General features: G+C 41.8%; 1 protein-coding gene across 2 annotated transcripts in view; it reads left to right on the forward strand.

The window, feature by feature from the left end:
- LOC102824170 (cysteine-rich hydrophobic domain 1 protein-like) overlaps positions 1 to 6,467 on the forward strand; it is a 199,250-nt gene that overhangs the window by 159,994 nt on the left and 32,789 nt on the right. The window lies entirely within an intron of this gene.

Consider the following 6,467-nt stretch of genomic DNA (forward strand, 5'->3'; position numbering starts at 1 on the left):
GGAATCCTACCCAGAGAGGCAGTGAGGCCTGGGATGGAGGCAGAGAAGACAACGTCAAGAGATGTTGGGGCTGGGGGTTCGGGATCAGGAGATGGAAAGGGGCTGAGGACTGTGGTGGGGGAGTGCAGGCTTACAGGGTACACCCCTTGGTTGGGTGAGGATGCGTGGACAGGATGATAATTACGCCAATGACATGATGGATGATGGAATGAATGTAAAGCTGATGTTCTCCCATGTAGACTATCACACAATTCACAATAAAATATTAAAAAAAAAAAAGTAAATACTGAGACATTGGCTACCTAAAATGAGGGTGTGATAAAGGCATGCAGTGACTGGCTTACAAGGCTTTAAGAGTGTGCATGGGAAGACAGAGTCCCCTCTAAATAGTTTTCACCTTGTCTAAATGGGTCCATCAAAAGAGATGGGGATAAGATTCTTATGATTCAGTAGTGAGTAATTGTTATGACTAATTGCGACAGTCACAATTGTAAAGGTAGAAGTTTTCACCTCAGACCCATCTCTTTACCTGCTGGCCCCTCCGGAAGAAGAGTCACGAGGTCGACCAGCCTCCAGACTCGAGACCAGTGAGCCCCAAGGGCCTGTCTCCAGGCTGACCTGGGTTGACCAGCGAATCGCTGTTTCGGGTGGCGACCAAGGAAGCCACCACCGTCGGTCGGGGCTCACCGACCCATGTAGACTATCACATAATTCGCAACAAAACATTAAAAAAAAAAAAAAAAAAGAATTAGGGAGTTTTCCATCCTCTTTTATATTCTGGAATGATTTGAGTAGAATTGGTGACAGTTCTTCCCTGAATACTTGGCAGAACTCACCCGCCAAACCATCTGGGCCTAGACTTCTTTTGGTTGGGTTCGGAGTTTTTTAATGACCTGATCAATGTCTTCTTTTGTTTATGGGTTTGTTCAAGCTTTCTACTTCATTCTCAGTAAGTTTAGGTAAGTAGTGTTTTTCTAGATATATAGCCATCTCTTCTAAGTTTTTTAATTTGTTGGAGTACAACTCTTCATAGTATTGTGTTATTATAGCTTGGATTTCGTTTGGTTCCCTTGTGACACCGCCCATGTGGTTTCTAATGCGAATTATTTGTCTCCTCTCCCTCTTTTCTTTTGTTAGTTTTGCCAGTGGTTTTTCCATTTTATTAATCCTTTCAAAGTACCAGCTTCTTGTCCTGTTAATTATTTTTATTGTTTTTCGGTTTACCACCTCTTTTATTTCCTCTCTTATCTTAATTATTTCCTTTTCTTATGGCGACTGTAGGTTCCCTCTGCTGGTCTGCTTCTAATTGTTATAGATGCTGTGTTAATGTGTTAATTTTCATTCTTTCCTCTTTTTGGATGTGTGCAATTATCACAATAAATTTTCCTCTCAGCACTGCTTTTGCCATTTCCCAAATATTTTAGAATGTTGTGTTTTCATTCTTATTTGTTTCTAGGAACTTTCTGTATTCACGTTTAATTTCTTCTTTCACCCAGTCGCTTTTCAGCAGTGTGTTGTTCAGTTTCCATGCATTCGACTCTATTTCCTTGGTCTCATTATTGTTGATTTCTAGTTTTATAGCATTGTGGTCTGAGAAGATGCTCTGTAGAATTTTGAAGTTTATAAATTTATCAGGGCTTACTTTGTGACCTAACACATGGTCAATTCTGGAAAATGTTCCATGTGCACTGGAAAAGAATATATATTGTGATGTTGGATTGAATGCTCTGTATACATCTATAAGGTCAAGTTGGTTGATTGTGTTGTTTAGTCCCTTTGTTACTTTGTCAAGTTTTATTCTGGTTGTTCTGTCCCTTTTCAAAAGTGGTGTGTGAAAAACTCCCACTATAATTGTAGATTTATCTATTTCTTGCTTCAATTCTAGTAAGGTTTGCTTCATGTATCTTGGTGCTCTTTCATTGGGAGTGTATATATTTATTATGATTATGTCATCTTCCTCAATTGACCCTTTGATCATGAGATAGTGTCCTTCTTTGTCTCTTATGCTGGTTTTTATCTTAAAGTTTACTTTGTCAGAGATTAGTATTGCCATTCCTGCTTATTTATTGTTGCAGTTAGCTTGGTAAATTTTTTCCATCCTTTAACCCAATCTGTTGTGTTTTTTTTTTTTTTTTTTTCATTGTGTGTAAGGTGTGTCTCTTGCAGGCAGCATATTGAAGGGTCTTGTTTTCTTATCCATTCTGCCACTCTCTGTCTCTTCACTGGTGTATTCAATCCGTTGACATTCAATGTAATTATCGATAGGTATGAATTAACTGATGCCATTATGTAAATTTGGGGTAGTGCTGTTCATTCTTTTCTTCTGCATGCCTTCTTGTGTTGGGTTTGTGTTTTTTGTGCTATTTCTTGTCGGTTTCTTTTTTAATTTTCATGTTTGCGTGTTCTGCTTGGAAGTTCATTTTCATGGTAAGTTGTGAAGTATTAACAGTCTTTGATGTTACTTTATATATAGTCTACTAACTTTTGTCTCCATTTAAGAGAATCCATTGTATCCTGTGATTTACCTGACATCCTCACCACCTGGGTCTCCGTTGCTACGCTTGTCCCTTCTTTGACATTGATATAATTTTCATCTTGGGTTGACCTTCCAGCTCCTTTGAGATTGTTGTTATAGTCTTCTTCTGTTCTGGACTCTGCTATCTGTTGACTGAGTTCCAGACAATGTTGCCATGACTGTCAATCTTTGTTTATTGTCTATTCTTGTTGGTTTTCAGTCCACAGAACTCCCTTTAGGTTGTTTTGAAGTGCTAGGTTGGTTTTGATAAAAATCTCTCAGATTCTGTGTATCCTGGAATATCTTGATCACACCATCGTATTTGACTGATAGTTTTGCTGGATAGACGATTCTTGGTTGACAGTTTTTTGTTGTTGTTGTAGGGTTTTGTATATTTCTCCCCATTGCCTTCTTGCATGCATGGTTTGTTCTCAATATTGAAATCTTAATCTGATTGGCTTGACTTTACACATGACATTTCTCTTCTCCCTAGCCTCTTTTAGTATTCTCTCCTTGTCTTTGATTTTGGAGAGCTTGATTATTATATGTCTTGGTGACTGTCTTTTAGGGTCTATTATTCCTGGGATACCTTTGGGTTCTTGAATGTTTATCTTCTTATCTTTCAAAACGTTAGGGAAATTTTTTCCAGAACCTCTTCAACTATCGTCTCTGTGGACTTCTCTGATTCTTCCTATTCCGTAATGCCAATAATTCTTAAGTTGGTCCTCTTCGAGTTATCCATCATGAATCTTAGACTCTCTTCAGATTTTTTTATCCGTTTTTTTGCTTGCTCTTCTATCTTAGCATTATTGAGAAATTTGTCTCCCAGATCGCTAGTTATGGCTTCCATCTCTTCTATTCTGCTCCTTTCCACTTTCAGTGTATTGTCCATTTCTGATATCTTATTCTTCATAATCTGGACCTCTTTTTGCAGGTTTTGAATTGTTTCCAATGCTGTATCAATCTTATTTGATTGCTCTTTTAGTTCTTTCCTGACTTCTTGCTTGTTTTCCTCCACCTCTTTTCAGATCATTTCAATTTGTTTCCATATCATTCTTCTGAATTCTTTCTCAGACATATCCAAAACTTGCTCTTCCTCTTCTAGAAAGTCTCAAGCTCATTTGTCTCAGCTATTCTCTTCTGTTTTTTGATATGTTTTGATATCGTTTGTTGTTTTTTGTTTGTCATTTCCAATAGTTATGTTTTTTTAATGCTTCAGTGGATGTTTGTTGTTATTTATTATGAAGTTTATTGGGTGTCTCCTGGTGAATATGATCAGGAGATAGGCTGTCCTTTTTGCATGTAATGCTCAGCAGGTGTTGTTGCCTCTTGTCTCAGTGGTGGAATATAATGGGGTATGGTTATAGATTGCATATATGGCCTCAATTTCAGTCTCTTCTTGGGTAACGTCAGGAGAAAAAGCGCCCACTTCCAGGAAAAATGTGTGATCAAAAGGACCAAGAGCAGAAGTAATATAAATGCAGAGACAAAAACCACTATTTGGGAACAGAAATAAAGCTATGATCGACTGTCCCACTGTACAAGGTAGAACCCTCCTGCAGTGGGTGAGCGTATCTGCACAGGTAGATATTGAGAATTAAATGGGAGAAAGATTATCTACTATTTTTGTCTCTGAAGGTCAGTGAGGTATCTGTGTGTTCACAGAGCAATTCTCGAGACAGTTGAGTTCTTTTATGTTGTGGTTTTACAGATTTTTTTTTTTTTTTTATGTTTAAAATCAGCCAGAGAGTTAATTAAAATGTGAGCTCTTTGGAGAAGGTGGTTTATTCTTTCTGGATACAACACATCAATTCGAATCTTTATTTGTTGCTGTTAAGTGCCACTGAGTGTCTCTGACACATAGCAACCCTGTACACGGTTTCTTAAGCTTTAAATATTTGCAGGAACAGAAAGTATCATCTTTCTCCCTTGGAGCAGCTGGTGGGTATTTAGAAACATGGTAAATTACCTGCTTTTTTGTTTTAATGTTTTATTGTGAATTATGTGATAGTTTACATGGAAGAACATTAGTTTTATATTCATTCTATTGTATATCATCTCATTACCATGGTTACAATCCCCTCCATGCATCATGAACAAACCAAAGGGTATACCTTGCAAGCCTGCCCCCCCCCACAAACACACCCAGTATTCAGCACACAGTCCCTCTCCCTCTCTGGATCTAAAATCCCCAGCTAATCCATCACTCTATGTCATAGTCTCTCCCTCCATGTCAGGCATCAGTGTTTCTCAGGGTATAGTCCCACACTCCGGTCTTCTCTGTTGATGATCCTAGGGACCTCCACTGCTAGACTGAAAAGTTAATCACTCCCCTCCTTGATATAAAACATCTACCCTTACAGGGAGAGGACTTATGGCGCTTCCTTGACCAGGCAGCTCAGGTAGGGCAGTATCGGGGAAAAGGGGCAAAATCGCACACAAGAAACCTGTGTCTAGCAGACAGACAGCCTTTGAACAAACATAAATCTTATATTTCAACATTCTGAACTCATTTTTTTAAAAGATCAAATTGCTGAGGAATTACAGGCATTTTTATCTTTTGCCTGCCTGCACGTGGCTCCCGCTTCCGCACCCGCGCCGGCGAGTGCCTCTGCCCCCTGAAGACCTTGTAATGCAGGGCTAAAGCAACTCCACTTAGAAGGCTGAATTTCCAGAGAAAAGGAAGCATAAACTAACAAAGACGAACAAATAGAGAGGGATATCGGCGCGGATATAAGGAAATTTGGGGTACCCACAGTACAGAGAGACTGAGAGAGGCATTTTTTACATCATCAAATATGGACGCTACCTCCCTGAAGCCACTACCCCCAGCCCTCTACTGCCCAGGCCTGAACCAGCCCTCTGCCAAGTCGCCGAGGCTCAGGAACGCCCAACGCACAGGCCCGCCCACTGAGGCAAAGGCCCTCCCAAGGCTCAGACACTCCCACTGAGACCAGGGTCTGGCCTGAGGCCCAACCCGCCCACAGACTGGTCACAAAGGCCCAGGCCCAACCGAGACCCAAATCGCCTACCCGCATCACGGCCCAGGCAGTCCACAGCCAATGAGGTCCAGGGCCCCCAAGGCCCAACCTGCCAGGTAGCCAGGACGCTGAGGCCAAGGGCCCCGGAGGCCCAACCCACCACATAGCCCGGTCGCCAGGGCCCAGTGCCCCTGAGACCCAACCCGCCCTCATCCCGGTCCCCAAGGCACAGGCCAGCAGAGGCCCAATCCGCCCAACCTGCCCACTGAGGCCCAAGCTGCCCGATGACCAGCCTGCTGAAACCCAGGACCCTGAGTCCCAAACCGCCTGCCCTAGGCCCAAACCACCAGCCCGAGGCTCAACCCTCACGCCCGAGGCCTAGCCCTCCTTCAGCCTGGTCGCTGATGCCCAGGCCCCCAGAGGCCCAAACCGCCCGCCCTAGGTTCAACCCACCCGACCGAGACCCAAACGGCCCACCACCGAGGCCCAGGCCCAACTGAGGCCCCAAAAAGTTACTCTGAGTTAAGTAATAAGGAGAGTGAAAAGGGAAGACCACATCCTGATCACATCTTCCTGGAGGTAATCAGAAAACATAAAAAATAACCAAAACACATACTTTATTAATTATCAGGGCCACAGATAAACATTAAACATGTCCAAGAAGCAAAAGCAGATGACCATATCGGCATGTGTCTAGAAAAAAGATAAAATATCTGAGACAAATGAACCAGAAGTAGACCTTGTCTCCATGCTGGAAGGAAGGCAGGCCTTGGAGATACCTGAGAAAAAATGCAGAAAAATGATTATAAAATGTCTCAAAATACTTTACAATGGAGTTGAGAAAAATAAGGAAGAAGTCAGAAAAGCGCTACAGGAACAATCAAACAAGATAGATACAGCATTGGTAACAATCCAAAACCTACAGAAAGAGGTCCAAACAATCAACAACAAAATGGCTGAAATAGAAAACT

Source organism: Chrysochloris asiatica, unplaced genomic scaffold, assembly GCF_000296735.1.
Source record: "Chrysochloris asiatica unplaced genomic scaffold, ChrAsi1.0 scaffold00239, whole genome shotgun sequence".
Lineage (NCBI taxonomy): Eukaryota > Metazoa > Chordata > Mammalia > Afrosoricida > Chrysochloridae > Chrysochloris > Chrysochloris asiatica.